Source organism: Macrotis lagotis, chromosome 3, assembly GCF_037893015.1.
Source record: "Macrotis lagotis isolate mMagLag1 chromosome 3, bilby.v1.9.chrom.fasta, whole genome shotgun sequence".
NCBI lineage: Eukaryota > Metazoa > Chordata > Mammalia > Peramelemorphia > Peramelidae > Macrotis > Macrotis lagotis.
The window spans coordinates 234673133-234693816 of NC_133660.1; the positions used below are offsets into that span (position 1 = coordinate 234673133).

Genomic DNA, 20684 nt, shown 5'->3' on the forward strand with positions numbered 1-20684 from the left:
ATTTTTCCATCTTGCAAGCTCAGTGTGTATAACCTCAATGAATCAATACAAATAATAAAATAAATGCTATTGAACACTTGAGTTTTAGAGGTGCTTTATTAGCACTTTCAGTTTGGTAGGGAGGGGGGAAGTTCCTGTTACAGGTCCTTTTTTGTAGTCATTTTATTGTGTTTTTTTTTTTAAACCAAATTAAGTCAAAGAGAGAAAGGGTATTGTTTAGAGGAAGAGCTTTTGAGCAGGATCAAAAACCTTAATCTGTAATCTTTAAGATCTAATTATTGGGAGTGGTTGTGTTTGTGTATTTGCCATGTTGTTTACCTTTGATACAAGACCTCAGCCTGGCAGAGTGGGACACGCTTTAGCAGAAACTGTTTGTTTCCTTCACTTACTGTCAAAGCACATGTTTGAATTTGTCCTGTAAGTAAGCAAATGTATGCCTCAATTAGGTTTGAGTTTTGTTCATTAATGTTAATATTCTGGTTTTGCTGCCAGACTAATGGTCTATTACTACAGATTTGGTTGACTTCCTTTGAATGTGTCATAAGTGATGTTCTTTTTAACTTAGTAAAATCAAGGGCAGGTAAAAATAGTTTGTAGACTTGATGTGGTCTGAACAATGTCACCCATATGGTCAGAGACAATAACCTGGAATGGACTGGACCATTGATTTTGTTTTCAGCCTGACTAAGTATGTAATGGGGCAGCCTGCAGCCAATTCCCAGTTCTGAGGTGTTATTTGGACAACAGGCCTTGATTGTCTCAGGGTCACTGGGCAGGTATTTCCTTTCTCTGCTTTTTCACTGGTGCTACTGCCCAGAGCTTCAAGGTGAACACTGACATTTTTGTATACTGTCTTCCATGGTCTTAGCTTTTCTAGTCATTAAAATAGTACTTGAACACTGATATTGTGGATGTAAACTTGCACTCCTAATTGCTCAAACCAGCATAAAGAATCACTACTCTGTTCCTAAATTCTGTACCTAAGGTACTATTCTTTAAACTATATTTGTTCTGGCTTTGCTATTTATTGTTTGGCCTTGAGCAAATCACTTGGTCTCTCACTGTAAAATGGGGAAAATAATGTTCACCATGCCTATCTCTCAGGGATACTGTAAAGATCAAATGATATATTTACACAGCACTTTCTAACCATAAAATACTTAATGAATATATTTGTATTGTTGTCATCATTATTCTATTTCTTGGCATCTAATGATTCAGTGGAAAAATCTTTGGATTTGGCACCAGAGGACTCGGGCTCAAATTTCAGCACTGCCTTCAGCACCAGAGGTTTGAACAAGCCCCTTAACCTCTCTGGGCCTCAGTTTCCTCATCTATAACAACAATAAGAGTTGGACTAGAGGAGTTTTAAAGTGCCTTCAGGCTCTAAAAGTTGATGATTCTTCTATTTTATCAAAGCATTTGCTGAGGATGATATCACTCTCATGACATCCTTTCTCTTTTTAAGAGACCAAATTGAAGACTTTTTTGGGGGGGGGGGGTTGTTGTTGTTGTTTTTTTTTTTTTTTACAAGGCAATGGGGTTAAGTGGCTTGCCCAAGGCCACATAGCTAGGTAATTATTAAGTGTCTGAGGTCAGATTTGAACTCAGGTATTCATGACTCCAGGGCTGGTGCTCTATCCATTGTGCCACCTAGCTGCCCCTGGGAACTGTGAGGAGGATGAATTATAGAGGAGGAGAGACTAGAAGCAGGGCTATTAAACAAGAAGTTTTTAATCAAAACAAGAGGTTTTACAATTAGGAGGTGATGATGGCCAAGTGAGTAGGAGAGAAGGAAATGAATACAAGAGATGTTTAGGAGGTAGAATTGATAAGATCTAGCAATTGATTGGATAAGGGAGATAAGAGAGAGAGAAGATTCAAGGATGATTCCAAAGTTGCCAAACTCAATGGCTGGGAGAATTTAAAAAGAAACAGAGGAATGTGGAGGAGGGCAATCTAGGGGACAAGATACAGAGTTTTGTTTTGAACTTGTTGCAGTTAACCTGTCCAAGAGACACTCATTGACAGTGGGTGAAGTGGGACTAAGATTCAGGAGAGAGATTAGAGTTGGATATATAGATCTGAGAGTTATTGGCATAGATGTGATTAGTAGTTCAATGTTACCTTGGAAGATATCTCTATTGGTTGCCCCAGGGAACAGCTACTTAACCTTCTTATAAATGACTTTGATGTAGGCATCAATGATATGTTTATAAAATTTTCAGGTGGCACAAAAGCTATGAGAGATAACTATCTAACACACTGGATGACAGGGTCAGGGATATTGGGCTGACTCTGATAAGACAAAATTTAAAAGAGAAAACTGTACTCATAATTGGGTTTAAAACTGACAATGCCAGATTTGGGGGGGGGGCATAAATTGATAGCAGCAAATATAAAAAAAAAGATTTGGGCATTGGAAACTCAGAGGAAGTGAGAATAATTCCATAGTTCTCATGCAGGCTCAGGCAGCATTCAGAGAGGCAGAACTTGGGTATTTCTTTTGCTCAGAAGCTATCACTGGCTCCCTATGCTTCTGTATAGTAAGATACAAACTCCTTAAGATGGAATTGAGGCCCTACACATACAGGTTCCCACTTAATTTTCCAGTTTTTTAAGTATATTTTTCAATTTAAGAAAAACTTTCTTAATAGTGAGAGCCATCTCAGAGTGAAATGATGTGCCCCTAGATAGTAGGTTCTATCTCAACAACTGATTTACTGTATATGAGAGAAGTTGTGGAGGGGAATGATTCTTTGTCATTTACAGAATAAATGAGGTACCCTCTTAAGTTCTTTTTGTCTCTGAGCTTCTGAGAATCTTGTATTCTATAGTGTCAACAATATTATTTTCTAATATAATTCTTTTTAAAATTAATTTTCTTTAAATCTTTTAAAATCAATATCTTTTGTTTTTATATGACTAACTCCAAATATAGCTATTCTCTTTCCCTGTCCAGAAAACTGTCTAATGTAGACAAAGAATTTATAAAGAGAGAAACAGTAGCTCAGTAAAAAATAACCAAGACATAAACTGAGGCTGATAATATCCAATGGAATTTTTAAAGGAGTCAACATGGTTATGTAGACATTGCATCTGACAATTAAAATGAACAAAGTTTTCATTGGCACTAGGACATTAGGTATTCCTGATCAATCTACTGAAAAAAATAAAACCAAGCATTTATTTAGTGCCTACTATATGAAAGTTGATGCTTGTTTCTTCCTGTAATGATAATTTATTGGGGGTAGAAAGTATAAAATGTGATGGAGTTGAGGGGTGTTGAACCTGGAGAAGATGAGAATTAAAAGAAACTGTCAAGTCTTTGTAGAGCTAGTATATGAAAGAGGGATTAGGCTTGTTCTGATGGGCAACTGAGGGCAGAACTAAGGACTTTTTAAAGTGAGTACTAAGGAGGAAGATTTTGGTTCAATATGAGAAGAATTTTCCAACTTTGAGTTGCCTAAAAATGGAATGGATTGTCTCTTATGATATTGAAGTCTCTGTCACTGAAAGTGTTCAAAAAGAAGCCATATGAGAACTTGTCTTGAGGCAGGGGATTGGATCATAGGACCACTAAGACCTTTGCCAACTCTAGAACTCTAAGATGTTATTATTCCCTTTCAAATTAATTAATGTGACCTCAAGGAACTTTTGTCCTTATTTAATTGGTTGCTCCAGTGCTCTGATGGCTCAGATGAGTTGATAATGAGCTTTAAGTTACTGTGAATACAATAAAAAATGTTTTGTTGATGTGGCAAATGAGGATGTGGACTTTATCCTGGTGTGGAGGGATGAGTCACGGTGGGGTAAGAAGCTGTGTGGCGCAGCTCAGTGGTGGGTTGTTTGTGAGAATTGTCTGTCATAGCTAAGCCTAGTTGTTGGTTTTTGACAAGGAACAGTATGGTCAGATTTGGATGCCTAAAGGTCAGTTTTGTCTTGGCTAATTGTATGGCCATAGTCAATCAAGTAACTCCGTTTATCTAAATCTTATTTTTTTCATCTGTAAAATGGGAATAATAATACTTGGAATATATATATATATATACATATATATATATATATATGTATGTATGTATATATATACCACACAGGACTATTAGGAAAGTGCCTTGTAAATCTGAAAGTACTATATAAATGTAACTTGTTAACCTCACCAGGTCTCTGTTAACTCATGTGAAAAATGAGAGGTTGAACTAATTAACCTCAAATGACCTTTTACCTCTAAACCTATGATCTGAGGATGATGATGATGATGATGATGATGATGATGATGACTATGACACAATCAATTTCTTGAACCCTAGTACTAGGTTGGGAGAACCAGAAGAGAAGGAAGGTTATGAGTAAACTCACAATGAGTATAGTCATCAACTTCCATCCAACTGGATACTCTCAGAACTCCAGGACCCAGGGGAGCTGGTGTTATATGAATATGAAGGAATTAGATTTCAGTGGGGAGACCTCAGTCATTAGGGTCCCACTATTCCAGCTTTTATGTGGAGGGGTTATTAAAAGTATGCTAAACATCTATGACCAAGTTTCTTGAAATTACCAGACCTTTATTAGCAAAATAAGCCAGAAAACTGAATCAATGATCTGAGTAATTAAGGAAAAAGAAAATATATGGACAGAGGGACCTAAAATGAGTTAGAGAATGAATTTAACTGCCCCCTCATCTACTTCCTTGCTTTAGTTGGTGATGTTAGGACCATGGAAGTCATTTTGTAATACGAAATAAACCAGGACAATGATTTTTAAAGCTAATATTGGAAAAAATTACATTTTACCAAAATGATTTTAATTTGGTTAGTTTTAACTAAGGAAAAATGTATACTGGTTATTTTGTAAAAATGAAAATTGACTTGAGATAATCCCCAGCATCTCTAACAGATTCTGACCTAAATTAGCAGTAGTCCAAGCACCATTATTATTTTCAGTTGAACCTTACCCATATCCATCCCCACATTTTGGAAAGAAAACATAGCCCTTGCAACAAAGTTCCTTTGTTTTCACTGAACTAAAAATGTGCTGTATTTAGACCAAACAATAAAAATAAACTACCAAACTACCTTCTAATGCATGGGGGTTCTGGAGAGAGGAAACCATGGGTATTTAGAGGCATAAAGTGACTCATTGTGCTAGTTAAAGAATTTTATAAGGCTAGCTCTGTGGGTTTGAGTTGCATCTGTTACCTTTTCAGCCAGAACCGAGGGGTATGCAGGGAAAAGAATGTTGGATTGAATCGTGCCTCATACAGAATGCCTTGTACTTCCCTAGAGTTTCTAAATGAGATGTGAACCTAAGGTAGAACAAAAAGTTCAGTCTTTCTTATTGTATGAATTCCACTTAAGACATATTCCCATTTGAGCACACCAAGTCACTCTATTAATCCAATTAAGTTTTAACTTGCAGGAGTAATAAACTAAAGATGTTTTTCATATATATATATATATATATATATATATATATATATATATATATATAATCTTTGGTCCTTTGAGGTGTTTTAAAAATTGTTTTGTTTTTTCTTTAAAAAAATAGAACACTACTTATACTACTGACAGTTTGTTAAAAAAGAAAAAAAAGCCATAATAGATGGGGATATTGTGTTCGTAGATGTAGAACAATGAAATAATTGTTTCTCATGGTTTTAACTTCCTGGAAAAAAAAATTGTCAGATCAAATGGCGACAACAGTGAGTTGAAAATAGTTTAATTTGTAGTCAGAAAGTGCATTTCTTCTTTAACAAAACATGTGACTGCTACTGATTTCTCTCCCCTTTTTTCACTTTGGTTTTTTTTTCTGTCTAAATTTTCAGGTCACTTTCATGAATTCAAAAGCAACTTATCAGTGATTTCTGGGTGCTGGGGCTGATTTTCTTGTGTATTTGTAAGTATTGGTTTTATTTCCTTCCTTTCTTTGATATGAAATGGTTTTTAAGTTGTAGACAAGCACAATGCTGAATGCCACTAATATCTTCTAAATGAAAGCTGTCCTCAGGAAGAAGAGGTTTTATTTGTCAAACTGGGAGGTTTTGGAGTTGTGGGAAGCAAAGTGGAAGTTCTTACTCAGAGAGAAATTTTATTTTCTTGAGTGAAATATAGTGTACATAGAAAACTCTTAGGTTTTTCAGTCCTTTCCAAGTGAACCTCTTTGGAGCAGGCCACATTATAATATACTAAAAGGTTGATTTCCTACCATGTAGGGCCAAAACTCATTTAGAGGAAAGGATTTTTTTTTTTCAAAATGCCTGGGCTTTCTATCACACTACTAATTTACCTTATTAAATGTCTACAGTCTATTGGTCATTGGTAATCTTGTCTTGGAGGTTAAAACATGCCTTTATTCATAGGATCCCACTGATATGTGTCTTCATTACCTCATGTTTTTGTGTCATGGAAATCAAGATGGATGAATATTTTGTATACTAAACTTTAGGACTTCTAACTTCTTCATAATCTAACAACAGATTTAAAATACAGTTGTCTTAGGGGTAGAAGGATGATTTGGTATCCTATGATACTTGTTAAGAAAATACATTTAACATTAAAAAAATCAGACACCTTTCAATAATTCATTATTGTAATTAAAATTTCTTTCCCTTTTTCCTTTATTTTTTGGGAAGGGGACATGCATCCATATCAGTGATTTTATCAGTATAAATAACTACCCCCACTGATGCATAGACAGCTCATTTACAATTTAGAGTTTTGAATGATTTACTAGAAAACTTAAAGTTTAAGTGACTTGCCAGTGGTCATGCAACTAATATGTATGATGGGCCAGACTTTCATGACACCAAAGCTGATTTTCTGTGTAACATTGCCTTTCTTATATTTCCATATGTGTTCATTAATGCAAAAATAGAAAAGGTAGTATGTCAAAAGTTAGTGTCTATAAATATGAGTATAGAAAACATAATATTTATGTGTTCAAGTATTTTAAAATTAAGATATGCTTAATTAAAGTGTGAGCATTGATGTTAAATTAAAAGCTCTTTTCAATTGATATCAGTAGTTACAGGAATATTAGTCTGCTAGTACACTGCTATAAAGGACTTTAGTAGAAAATTCTTTTAGTAAAGCGTTTGTCTCTCTCATGTAAAAAAATCAAGTGATGAACTTGTGCTTAAGTGAATCTGTTTTAAAGTATACAGCAACAAAATGTATTCAGAGCAAGATTTATTTTTCATATTAGCATTAAGTTTTTAGAACCAACATTTTATAATAGATAAGAAAATTTAAAATGGCTTTACCAAAGTTGCTGTTTTAAGCCCTTTTAGAAATGAACAAGTACTTACTGTTATTTTTTCCTAAAAAATACTCACTACTTATATTTTATTGTTTGAAGACACAACTCTTATGGGAAACATAGAGCTGTATTAACTATGTGGTGCATTTGGATTAAAAATAAGCTTTTAATTTGTGCACAGTATCATGGCAAGGATTATGAAGCAAAGTAGATGGAGAAATAAATGTAGATAAAGTATCTTTGAAGGGCTCTTCTTGAAAACAGATAATTCTGAGGATTTGAGCTTATCTTGTTTTAGAGATCTGACTGAATGAAAATATTGCTTTCCTGGTCTACATTATTTCTTTTTAAAAATACAATCTTTATCTTTCTGTCTCTTTTTCTCTCTCTTCCACTATACTCTTTTCATCCTCTATTGTACTTTGATTCAATATTGTTAATAATCTGTTTATATTTATTAATTTTTATCTTGAGATGATTTTATCCTTTTTAAAAAGATACAATATTTGTTAGCTTTCCAGCTGAAATGGTGTTTATCAGTAACTTATTACAAATTCCTCATTATTCCTTTTATGGGGACACTTGAGTGAACACCTAAAAGACAATCTGACTAGATAGTGTTTCCAACTTCTTCCATGATACCTCAGATCTATCTCCGGGAATTTTCTCATGGCCTGATAACTAAGAAACTCAGAGCAGTAAGAAGGGGACTTTCAAATCAATTCCCCTTCTGAAACTTCTTGGAATGAATGATTCTTTTTTTTTTTTTAAATCTTCAGGTGAATTTCATCTGGATGCTTGTGTGGTATCTGTTCTGGAGAAAGAATGATCCAAAGAACTTGTTTTCTAAATATAAAAATAGCCCTGTATTAGTGTCAAAGAAGAACTGTTAGTGTTCTTCTCACAAAGCACTGAGAAATTAGTGAAGTAGCATCTTGATCAAAAACCTTTTAGCAGGGAGGTTGAAAAAAGGATATTTTAAAGCAAGGGTTTTTCACTTAGAGATCAAAATTTTTTTTTCAAAAAATATTTTGATAACAATATTTTAGTATAATAAATTTCCTTTGTATTTCTATGCATTTTATTTTCTACAATTAAAATATTCTGGGAAGGGATCTATTTGCTTCCCCAAGCTATCAAAGTGGTCCAACATGGCTAGCCTTAAGATTAACCAACCATATGAAATTAGCATGACTCCAAGAACTTTCCAGAGATCTCAATTCTCAGAGCTACTGAGGGATCTGCCCAACATTGACAGAGTCTGGTGAGGCAGCTCCATCAATACAAATTCTTATCGACTCTCTGTTGTAGACAATCTGAAAGGATCAATGACCCTGGCTTCTTTTTTAGGGCCTTCAGTTTCTATAGCCTGGAACTACTTAGCTGCTACATGATCTAAGGTAGAAAGTTATACCCCAGAGCACAAGAAAGTTTCTTAGTAAGGCTGCAGAAGCTAGGCTAGGAGATAAGGATGTGGGATATTGTTTTGCACATCTATAATGAATGGGCAACACCAAGGGTGTATGAGGGCTGATCACCATCTTAGCAATTCAAATCAGCTACATAGATCAGAAGAAGAAAATATACTGAGGGAAGTGGCTATCTTTTCAGGAGCTATACCTGATTCTAATTTTTCCTTTTCCTTAAAACATTCTTTCTTCTTAAGGATGTAAAAAATATTAAACAGCCAATGGACTATATGTCAATGACTGTGCACTACAGGTATATATGTAAAAACAGAGGAGCTCAGCCATATTCCATTCATTCATTTTTATGGGAGTACCTAGTGATCAGTAAAACATTCCATAGCTCATTAGACATGCTAGTTCTATAGAATGAACTAAGCTGTGTATTCTAGCAATCTGACAGCTGATTCCTCTTCAAAAAGCCTTTTTTAAGCTTAGACTCCTCATTTATTTTTGCATATCACCCCCAATGCTCTTGGCAAGACCTCTCTGCCCAGGATTTTATTGCTTTATTCCAAAGCTAACTGGAAAGTGTCACTAGTCTTCAGGCAAGATCTCAAGCTCTCTTTCTGGTACTGTTTCTGTCCCCCAGCTCTTGTGCATCATACTACTCTTTCCCCAGCACATACTCTGTACTATCTCATCTTGTGATAATGATGATGATGATGATGATGATAATAACAACAGATATTTGTATAAAACTTTAAAGTTTGCAGAAGGTTTGTCAGATATATTTCTTTCTTTCTTTCTTTCTTTTTTTTTTTTTTTAGGATTTTGCAAGGCAAATGGGGTTAAGTGGCTTGCCCAAGGCCACACAGCTAGGTAATTATTAAGTGTCTGAGACCGGATTTGAACCCAGGTACTCCGGACTCCAGGGCCGGTGCTTTATCCACTGCGCCACCTAGCCTCCCCTGTCAGATATATTTCTTTTGATTCTCATAACAACCCTATGGGGCAGTTTTTATTATCATCTACATTTTCTAGTTGAGGAAACTGAAACTGGGTTGTTAAATGACTTGTACAGACTCACACAGTAAGTGTCCCAAGTGACCCCAAGTCTAGCATTCTATTCCCCGTGATACAACACTTGTCTAATAAACTGTTTTCTTCTTCCTCAGTACAGTTACATGGGCCATAACTATAAGCATGCCAAAATGCATTCCAATTGAACTTTTAAAAATTACATAGATTTTTAAAATATAAAAAATAAAACTATCCTCTCTTTAAAAATTGTGTTTTAAAATGAAAAGAAATTCATTTAAGAAATTCTGCAGAGAAAAGACTGTGATTCCAAAGACAAGTGAGTCCTAGTGCATCATCTTTTACAAAATATTATTCTAGGATAATCTTGACATAGAGCAGGTAAATAAAAAAGATGAGCTGTGAAAATCCACAAATAGGTCTTGAATGCCATTTTCCATGACAACGGGCACTGCCCCATGAAAGCATTAATGCTGGGAATGTAAGGAATTTAAAATTGTGCCTTCTCAGTTTTACTGTTGTATGCTCATGTTAATTAGAGATATACTGACATTTGAAGTATCTACATTAATATACACAGCTACTATACATTTGTGAACTGGGCCCAGAAATCTACTATAATTGAAAGCAGTTTGCTAATCTGAATGTGTATAGCTATTACATTTTAAGCATTTAGCTTTTATAGACTAGGGTCTGTGGCTACTTGTTCTTCTTTCTATCTAATCTTCCTTTCTGTTTCTAATTTATGCTCATTTGAAAGCCCAGCTATTTTCTTAGTCTCCCAGAGATGTTTAGGTGCTAAATACATATATTCTATATAACTTTTCAAAAGAAATTCCTGATAGCTTCTTCTATTTGACATGGTAGTTATTGATATTGAATATCCTTTTACTTCTGACAAATTCTTTTTTTATCCTATAAACCTTCTGTACCTTAGTAATAGAAGAATTGTTCATTTTTAGGATGGTAGGATGTAGGCTGTGAAATTTACTTCCTTGAAAGTCTTTAAGCATGGGAATGAGAAATTTGAGAAAAAGACAGATAGATTGAGCTTATCTCTTTATCACAGTTTGAGGCATAGATTCCTTTTGTCATGGGGATGGACTAGATGGCCTCTGGAATGCTTTTTCCAGTCTCTGGACTCTGTGTTTTCTTTTTCAGGCTCCTTAAAATAAAATTGAAAGTCTCCCCCCCCCCCCTTTTTTTTGCAAGCTCATCAACTATGGGAATCTGCCTGTCAGGATTTCTAACCTAATTGTTTTGTGCTGGTTGCCTAATGAAACTCCCACACTTACCTCTCAGGCTAAGCTCTGAGGATTGCACAAGACCAGACAGACAGAAGCTTTCTTTCCAGTAGGCATCAGAATGAACTGCTCCAAAGAGCAGTCATTTACAATGTGTTGGAATAACTTCATTAAAGGAAGGACTAGACTGCCACAGGATGTACCCATTGAGTGCATGGGACCATTAGGTAAGGGTCACCCAATATAGATGCTCTGATCTATTTTTAATCTTCATTAATCTCTCCCAGGGATCCAGGCTTCCGAATTCTTTATTCTTTCATGTTGCATGCTACATATTGTGCTACCCCAGCACATTCGGTAATTTCAAGTTAATTGCTCAATTATCAGTGATAGTCATAAAGCACTTGACACATGCGCACTTGAAGATTCAAAAAATTTCAAAATAGGTTGGTATTTCATAATCTTAAATATGAAATACGCCAGTATCTGCAGGCATAAAAATACACAGCGAGGCATTTCAGGGAAGGCAAAAACCTACTCTTAAAATCAGAGCTTTTGTTTGGTGTTGAAATGGTTCATCTTCACTAATTTTCAAGCATCATATCTAAATCTGACCCTGGTTTGCCTCACAACTGTCAAAAAACTTGTAATGGCTTGAAAAGAAGAAGAGAAGCAAAGCCTTATTGCCTATCTAAAGGTGACATTGGAACCTTACAAGAATGCTCTTCATTGTTGAGGAGAGCTTGGTGGAAGATAGATCCATCTTGGATGCTATCCAAGGGAGTTGAGTGGATTCACCCAAAAGACTGTTCTGTGGCATTGACCCTGAGGAGATTGTTATAGTGAGGCTCCAGTGAATTGATAATTTGTCCAAATTTTTTAAATGGATGGAAAGTACATTGGGAGCCCTTTGGGAACTTACTCTGAATGCTGCATGATAATGTTGTCATAAGCCTCCAGGTTCGCTTAGCTTACATATCATGGCAAAATAATTATTGCAACTCTTTTGGAAGCTAGGCAAAGTATCATTAGGTTTTTGCATTAGTATTCAGTTTAGGGTTTTCTCTAAAGTAGTGCTAACAGCTCATTTTTTAGATGCTATTATAGTACTATTTTTATAGTACTGTAGTAAAGCTGAATTTACTAGCTACATTCGAAGGTGGAGTGAAGCTGCACAAGAGTCAACATTAAAGTGATTCACTGCCCTTTGGAGGAAAAGTCTTCTTAACTTGAGATTGGATACAATATGGGGCTTGGGGGCAATTTTATAAGAGCTACTAATAAATTTGAATATTGCCAACAAAAGCTGCTTTTTCAACTTTTTTTTTTAACTGAACAGAGTGGCCTGCTTTCCTTCCTTTACTCTCAAATAAATCTCATTAGCATTTATCGGAATTACATATCTGTTTCGGAAAGAAAAAGAGTCAGTGGTCAAATAGGATTCTGGTCCCAGAAGTAAAGAGGTAAAAGGGTTCCAGCAAGAGAAGATTGCTTTTTACCTGGAGATAATGACCTCTTTGAAGTAACATATTCTTTCATTCCTCCCTTCTATCCCTCCCCAGCAAATAATGAGGAAAGGGTCCATAAGAACAGAAGTACTGTGCTTGTAATTGGGAACCAAGTTATATTCTCTAGCCAGAGCATTCCTTTTGTTAATATTCTCTTGGTGACCAACACATTCAACTGTCCTTGTTGCTCTACAACACATTGCCTTCAGTGTTCCATTTCCTGAAACATTTTTTTATAGTCTAATCTAAAACATAAACACAGTACTTTTCCCTTTCCCTCCACCCTCTCCACTGAGTCCTTGTTGGTGCTTAAGCAAAAGGACTGTGCTTCCATTTTTCATGGAAATAAATATTTCCAGTGTAGAAATCATGCCTTTTGTGGTATCAAATATGTATGCATCTTGATCTGGAGTTTTTTCAAAAGTGATTGCAGCCCTTGTGGTGTGAAAGGGTTAATTTCTAAAGCCTGAGATTCCATAGACAACTGGCAAGGAGGCCTTGCCCTCAAAGTTTAATCAGCTAGGAAGAGTTTATTCTTATGATGTAATGCCTGTTATTATTATTATTATTTGTTCAGTACTGACAGAAAGTTTGGCACTCGGTTGAAGAGAGACTAAGAGAAGAAGAGATGGTCTCTGCCCTAAAGGCTTAAAACATGATATGTTACTAGAGAGTTTATGTGGGTGGAGTTTTCTTTGGAAACAGACTGGACTGGAGTTAGCTCTCTCTTTCTTTCTTTCTTTTTCTTCTGCTCACATAGTTTTATTTAAACTCAGTTGAATGAATCCATTAATAAAAGCAGTTTTTCTATTTTTAATTCACCTCTGGGCTCTTTTCTACCTTTGGAATACACAAACACAACAAAAAGGTATGTCTGACAGTTAATTATTATTTTCCCCCTTGAAATCTAGCACGGCAGGTAATTAAGAAACAGCAGGAATGGAATCAAAGTTTGTGCCCTTATAACTGCCTATAACAGACAGAAAAATAGTTTAAAAATGAAAATAGGATATTTCTTTTTATGTGGTGGCAGGTAGATAATACAGTGCTGGCTGGGATTTTTATTGTTGTCATGGCTTTTATGAGTTAAAGTATATAATAAAATGAAATGTAGAATTCAGATGTCAGTCCTCCCACAAGTAGTGCTTTTCTAACCTTTCTATATATTTTATATACATTCCAATGTGCATATTTACATACAATAGAGAGATGAAACAATTGATAGCAACTGATGTCTCCACAAATTTCCCATCTAAAATAGTATCAAGTGCAGAATCAATGAATAACTAAAAACGTTAAAGAATTGAAGCTAGAAATGTTGTTGTTAGGAATTCATGGAAAGAGGAAAGCAAGGATTGGGGTTGATTTAAGAAAGGCATAAGAAGCTGAAATCAAGTCTGGGTAGTTGGTAATGGAGAGGAATTTACAGATGGAGGATTTGTGGAAGAGAAACAAAAGGAAGGGAAGAGAGGAAGAAGAAAAGAGAATGGTGGGTGGTGATCTGCATTAAGAAGAAATAGGGAATTCGCTGAAGATTTTAAAAGTAATGTGAAAAACATATTGAGAACAAGATCTGTGGATGTAGGTGAAATTGCAGAAGAAAAAATTATTTCTCTTAACTTACTAGAGGAATCTGTGTGGACTATGGAGATTGGGGAAAGAGGAGGAAAGGGAATGGCTATAAATAAACATGATTGAAGTAGGATATGTCTGATGAGTCAAAAAATGGAGCAGAAGACTAGTTTGTGATATAGAAATACTGTTTAGGGTCAAGTAGTGATTTCAATAAGGTTATATATTATATTTCTTCCTTCTCTGTGGTTTATTGAATTTTATTTTATTAAAATGTATTTTAAATGATACTCGTGTAGACTGTAGCCTTCTTGAAGGCAGAGATTGTTTCATTTTTGTCTTTGTATCCCTCGTGTTTTAGTACAAGACCTGGAACATAATACATTTATTGAATTTAATTGAATTAAACTGCAGGGGTCTAGGGAAATAGACCTTGCTATGTAAAGAAATTGTCAGAAAAAAATCTACCAGTACTTTTAATTTCAGTGAAGAATGTATGCAGACATAGAAGAAAGCAAGTTTTCAAATTTAATTCAGCAAATATTTGTTTGTCGCAGAATACTAAATAGATATCAGGAAAAAATCAATATAATCACTACTCTCAAGGATTCTACAAGTTTGCTGGGTTGATAAAACATAAATAGATAAGTAAATACCAATTAATTTTTGGCTAGAGAGGACACTAATAACTGGAGGAATTAGAAAAAGTTTTCATTAAGTAGTTGCAATTTGAACTGAACCTTGAAAGAAGCTAGGAATTCTGAGAGATGACTTTAGAAAGGAGTGCCTTCCGATTATGGAGACTAGAGACAGGAGATGAGGCCCAGCAAGTAGGGCAAGTGGTTAAAACAGAGCATATGAGATGAGCAATATGAAATATGTCTGGAAAGATAGAAAGCAAGATAAATGAGGATTTTATTGTAATTCCTTTTTTAATAGAAATTTTAAGTTATATATTTTCTTTTTACATTGTTTAGATTTCCCATTGTATTCCTTTCTGTCTATCCTCCCAGTTTTTTCTTATAGTAAAGAATTAAATGACCAAAAAAAGGGAGAGAATGAAGAAGAAAATCAATAAAACTGAACCATCCATAGAAAAATTCTGATGTTATATGTAGTTTTCCATACTTGTGAGCCCTCCTTCTTCCCATGCAAAGGAGTGAGGAGAAGATAGATTCTTATCTCTTCTTCTTTGAGACTAAATTTGTCATTTATGCTTCTACAACATTCAGTTCAGATTATTTTGTGGTGGTTATATTTTCCACTTACATTGTTGCAATCACTATATATATTATATATGTATATATATGCATATGTATAATGTATATATATGTATTGTTTTCCTAATTCTGCTTCCTTCACTTTGCATCAGTTCCTGAGTCTTTCTGTGCTTTTCTATATTCATCATGTTCATCATTTCTATAGTAGTCTATTCATTTATTATAATTTTATTATAATTTGCTTAAATATCTTGTTAAGAAATTTGTATTTTATACCAGAGACAATTGGAAGTTATTGAAGATTTTGGAACAGTGAATGACACGGGTATATCTTTGACTGAAGAGAATTTGGTAACAATGGGGAGAATGAATTGGAAAGGGGAGAGAATGGGAAACCAATCTGGTAGCTATTGTCCAGGTGAGATGGTATAAGGATTGAAACTAGGATAATGGCTTGTGAGTGGAGAGAAGGGACCAAATGGGATGGATTCTCTGGAGGTGGAATGGGTAAGACTTGGTAACTGATTGGACCTAGGGGACTAAAGAAAAGAGTAAGATTTGAGTATGATTTGGAGTCTGAAGGCTGTGCCTTCCACCAAAAATAGAATATGTTTGTGGAAAGATTTGAAATTAAATATAATTAGTTTTGTTTATGACAATTGAGTTGGAAGGCTAACTGGACATCTAAGTGTAGATGTTTTAGCAGGCAGTTGGTGAGCTAGGACTGGTATTCACGAAAAATAATATAGAATAATGACTTAGAAGTCATCTGTATAAATGTGATATTTGAGCTCATAGGAGCTGAAGAGTTTAATCAAGGGGATATGAGAGAAAAGAGAAGAGGGCATATAAATCCCATCCCTTCTTCTTACTACTTATATAAATATTGGCAAGTCATTTAATCTGAGGGCCTTAGTTTCTTCATATATATAAAATAAAAGAGTTGGGTTAGATGACCATTTTCCAACTCAAAAATCTATAATAATCTATATAAAAAAGATTTAAAAATATCTAATTTTTTCTTTACAATTCTGGGACATGGGTGCTATTATTATCTCCATTTTTTACAGAGGAAAAACTGAGGCAGACAGAGGTTAAGTGACTTGCCCAGAGTCACACAGATAGGAATTATCTGAGAGCAGGTTTGAACTCAGTTCTTCCTGATTCCAAGTTTAATATTTCATCCTCTGTGTCATGAAGTTGATAGTTCCATGAACCTGTGTCCTTGTATCTAAATATTTCTTTAGAGAAGGAAGAATTGAGGCTTGTTATATGACCCCCTTTGACTTCAATGGGAATTCTAGCCTTTGGGAAGCCTTTTTCAGAAAGTTTTTTATTCTCATTGTCCCTTTCATATATTTCCCTAAAGTCCTGGAGAGATTTCCTCCAGGTCTCTTAACATTATGAAGGTCTCAATGCTATGCACAGGCTTTCTACCTCCCTGTTCTCCCTTGCTCAGACTACATGAACCACTCTCCTTTTCTGAAGTTCATTCTTTTCTTTGGTCTCTTTTATGCCATTTTTGATTTGCAGTTAATAATGGTTGCAACCTGTTTGACCTCCCATGCATTTTCCATCATCTTTTAGGGTAATCCCCAACTTTAGTTTTTCATAGACAAGTATTTCATTTTTGTTCCAGATCTATAATTTTATCAGCAAAGGGAGTTCTGCATGTGGAAATCTCCACTGAGATAGGTCAGTAACTCATTTGTAACATATAGTTTCAGACAGTTGCCTGGTATGATTGAAAGTTTAAGTGGTTTGCCAAGGTCACCCAGCTACTAGGTGTCAAAGAATTTACTTGAACTCAGCTCTTCCTGACTCTAAGGTGGGTCATCTACTTACTACTTCTTACTTCTTTTTAAGAAATATTAAAAAGGCAGGGTTTTTTTAAATTGATGAATTTTTTCTGATTCTTTGTGATTCCATTTGAAGTTTTCTTGAAAAAAGATACCGGCATGGTTTGCCATTTCCTTCTCCAGCTCATTTTACAGATGAGGAAACTGAGACAAACAGGGTTAAGTGCCTTGCCTAAGGTCACATAGCTTAGTAAGTGTCTGAGGCCAGATTTGAACTCAGTGAAATGAGTTTTCCTGACTTAAGGCCTAGGGCTCTATGTACTATGCTCCTTGCTGTCTACAAAAGATACTTAAGTCATTCTCCATTTGTCTTTCTTCTGCCTTCCCATTTGCAACTGATCCTTAACACCTGTCTGCCTGGAGTCCCAGGCAGAGACACCCTTTTGGATAAGTGATGATAGCAACACCATACCAAGTATTATCCTTGTAAAACCCTTCTCGGTGTACCTTACTCTTCATTTTGTGCAAAGAATCTGAGAAATTGTTGGAACTAATTTTACTCTTCTGAGTCGGGAGATAAGATAGTTTGAGCAAAATTAAAATCTACTTTTCTCCAGAAGGCTACTAAATGCTGATTTAGGATTTGATAGAATTTGAAGGATATAGATGACCTTGTCTTCTATGAATAAAAAAAGGAAATAACTAAAAAATGTATTGGTTTTAATTAGAAGACCTCTTGTATACTACTTTTTTTTTGGTCCCATGATTTCACCAATCTAGGACAAGATGACCTGAACACATTTATTCCACAGATGCAGATTAAAAACTGGCAGCTCTCAGTCTTTAGAGAGGTGCTGGTAACTAACTACCAAGAGGCAAGGTGACTAGTTTAGGATTATGTCACTAATATGTCAGAGCAGGATTTGAACTCAGGTCTTCTGGATTAGATATTGATCCTGGGTCTGCTGTATGGCAATGTGCCACAGTTCTATATTATATACCTAAAAACCTACAATCAGACAGACCCCATCTCTTTCCATGTTCCTCTTCATTTCCTCCATGTAATTGAGTCCAATTCTACCAAAGTTAATTTGATTCAACAAAGATTGATGAACCTCCTGTCATGAGCATGGTACTATACTAAGCCTTGGGGGTGTGATAATTTGATTCAACAAGATAAACATTTAATGACTGTTTCTTCAATACAGAGCATTGTGGAAGGTGCTAGGGAAGATGCAAAATTTCAAGTAGATATCAGTTTGTCAGCTAGAATTTGACATAGTATCTAACAAGAATATCAGACAATATATAGCACTTATAAGAGGCTTTATACACCATCTCCTTTCAGCTTCACAACAGTATTGTGAATGAGATACTTCCTTTATTATTATTATCTCCATTCAATAGAGGAGACAAGTAGGTCTGAGATAAATGGAGTGAATGACTTACTCATGGTTATTTATATATTTAGTAGGTTTTACTTAAGTCCCAAAAGAGTAAAAGAGACTCTGGGACCAGAGGATTGGATTCAAATCCCAATTCTAATGTTTACTACAGGTGTATGACCTTGGACAAATCATTAATCTCTCTGAGTCTCAGTTTCCTCTTATATAAGGGTTGGATTATCAGAGATTCTTAAAGTGTGGCCCAGAAATACCTCCCCCTTTCCCTGAGACTCTTTTAGAGAGTCTATGAGCTCAAAACTTTTAAAATAATTTTGTTCACTTGTTTTAGTTGAATCTGACTCTTTGTGATCTCATTTGAGGGGTTCTAGGCAAAAATACTGGAATATTTTGCCATTTCCTTTTCCAGTTCATCTATCTATTATATATATATATATATATATATATGCATATATATAACACTGTCATTTATTTATTATTTCATAGTAATACCAGTTTTAATTTCTAATATTATAAATTTTGCTAGATATAATTCATATGAACAAAAGTTGGGGTTTTCAATATTTTTTTGTTTTTGTGTTATTGGGGTTAAGTGACTTGCCCAAGGTCATGCAGCTAGTGAGTATCAAATGTTTGAGGTCACTTTTGAACTCAGATCCTTCTGACTTCAGAGCCAGTGCTCTCTCTACTGTCACCTAACTTTCCCTCAATAAATTTTTTTTTAAGATTTGAAAAAAGATCCTGAGACCAAAAAGTTTGAGAACCACTGAATTAGATCACCTTTGAAGCCTTCCAGCTCTATATTTACGCTCCTTTGATAAATGCTTACATGGAATCAAGACACTAGTTAAGTTTGTGTGGAAGATGGGAAAATTCATTATTGATTGGAAGGATCTGAAGAATCTTAAGGGAAATCTTGTGGGAAAGAGTGAGAGATAAGGGTGAAAAGGGTGGGTTGCAGACCTTTTGGAGGACTGTGACTACTTCACTAAGGATTCTTGGTGAAGAATGATTCCCTGTGAATGGTTTAACTTGTTTTCAAGGGATAAAACAAAAGAAGGAATTTAGGGGATGAATGTAATGCTAAAGCTTGAAACAGTACATCAAACCCAGATGTGCCTAGAAGAAAAGGACCATCTAATGAATGCTGAATTTGTACAGAAAGCTGATGAAATGGCCAAGTTTGCAGCATTCTGAAGGAATAACATGAAGGTGCTAGCTGCTTCCCCTCTCACACAACACCCACAATGCTTCTAGTGTTTGCCTGTATTTATAACAGAGGATGATTGGATGGATAACAGACAGTAGTGGTTTGTACCCAACCTGTGGTTAGCTCTGCATATTGGTTTATAGCAAGAAAGAATAACACCTTCATTGATGAATTTATTTAGCTTATCTAACTTTAATTCCACAGACCCATTTGTTACTTAGAATGGAAAAGGTCACTCCCCCCCCCACCAAATTTTCCAAAATTGATCTTCTAAATGTCAGTCATAGAATCTTTGATCATGGAATTTAAAATTAGAAGGCATTTTTGAGGTCATTTAAGTCACTTCCTCATTTTAAAGATAGCTGGATCCCAAAGAGGTAAAGTGACTTCCACTAAGTCACACAACTTTCAGGTGGCAGAGTTAGGATCCTAACTCATTTCCTCTGATTCAAGTCTATCACTCCTGATTTTGCTTTGATATTAAACTATTGGTCTCCTTAGTCTCTGAACTGTATTGCAATCCCATGTCTCCATAGTCTCCAAACCTGCCCAAGTCACTGAAGAATCCAGTATAAAATGTTTTATGGAACAAAAGTTTTCACTTTTTTCATGCTTGCATATTTTTTAGACAAGTAGTTAAACAAGGCCTTAGAGAGGTCTGTGCTGTGTTAATCATACATAGACATCAAATTTCTTCAATTTTGTTTGGAATCTATGACGTCTTTGCCACAAGAAACAAATATCTCAGAGAACAACAATTGACATTTCTGTAGGACTTGAAGGCTTGCAAAGTATTTCTTATAAATGATCCTAATTTGAACCTTTCAGGCCTTGGATAGGAGAAATGGAGTCTCAAGAGAAGCTAAATTGTTCAACTAGATTGTTCAACTAGGAAAGTTGATGAGATTCAAGTTCAGATCCTTTGACTCCAAATCTAACCCCCCCCCCCCCTTCCAGTGCACCATGCTGCCTTCCCTTTGTCCTAATGCTTCACTCAGATTAGGGAGAGACTTGTCCAGATCAC

At 35.3% G+C, this 20684-nt stretch overlaps 1 protein-coding gene across 3 annotated transcripts in view; it reads left to right on the top strand.

The window, feature by feature from the left end:
* Window positions 1–20684, top strand: part of SOX6 (SRY-box transcription factor 6) — a 640189-nt gene that overhangs the window by 104229 nt on the left and 515276 nt on the right. For all 3 annotated transcript variants that reach the window (XM_074230208.1, XM_074230209.1, XM_074230207.1), the window contains exon 2: window positions 5825–5895. The gene's annotated coding sequence lies outside the window, so the exon portion shown is untranslated. The remainder of the gene's footprint in view (window positions 1–5824; window positions 5896–20684) is intronic.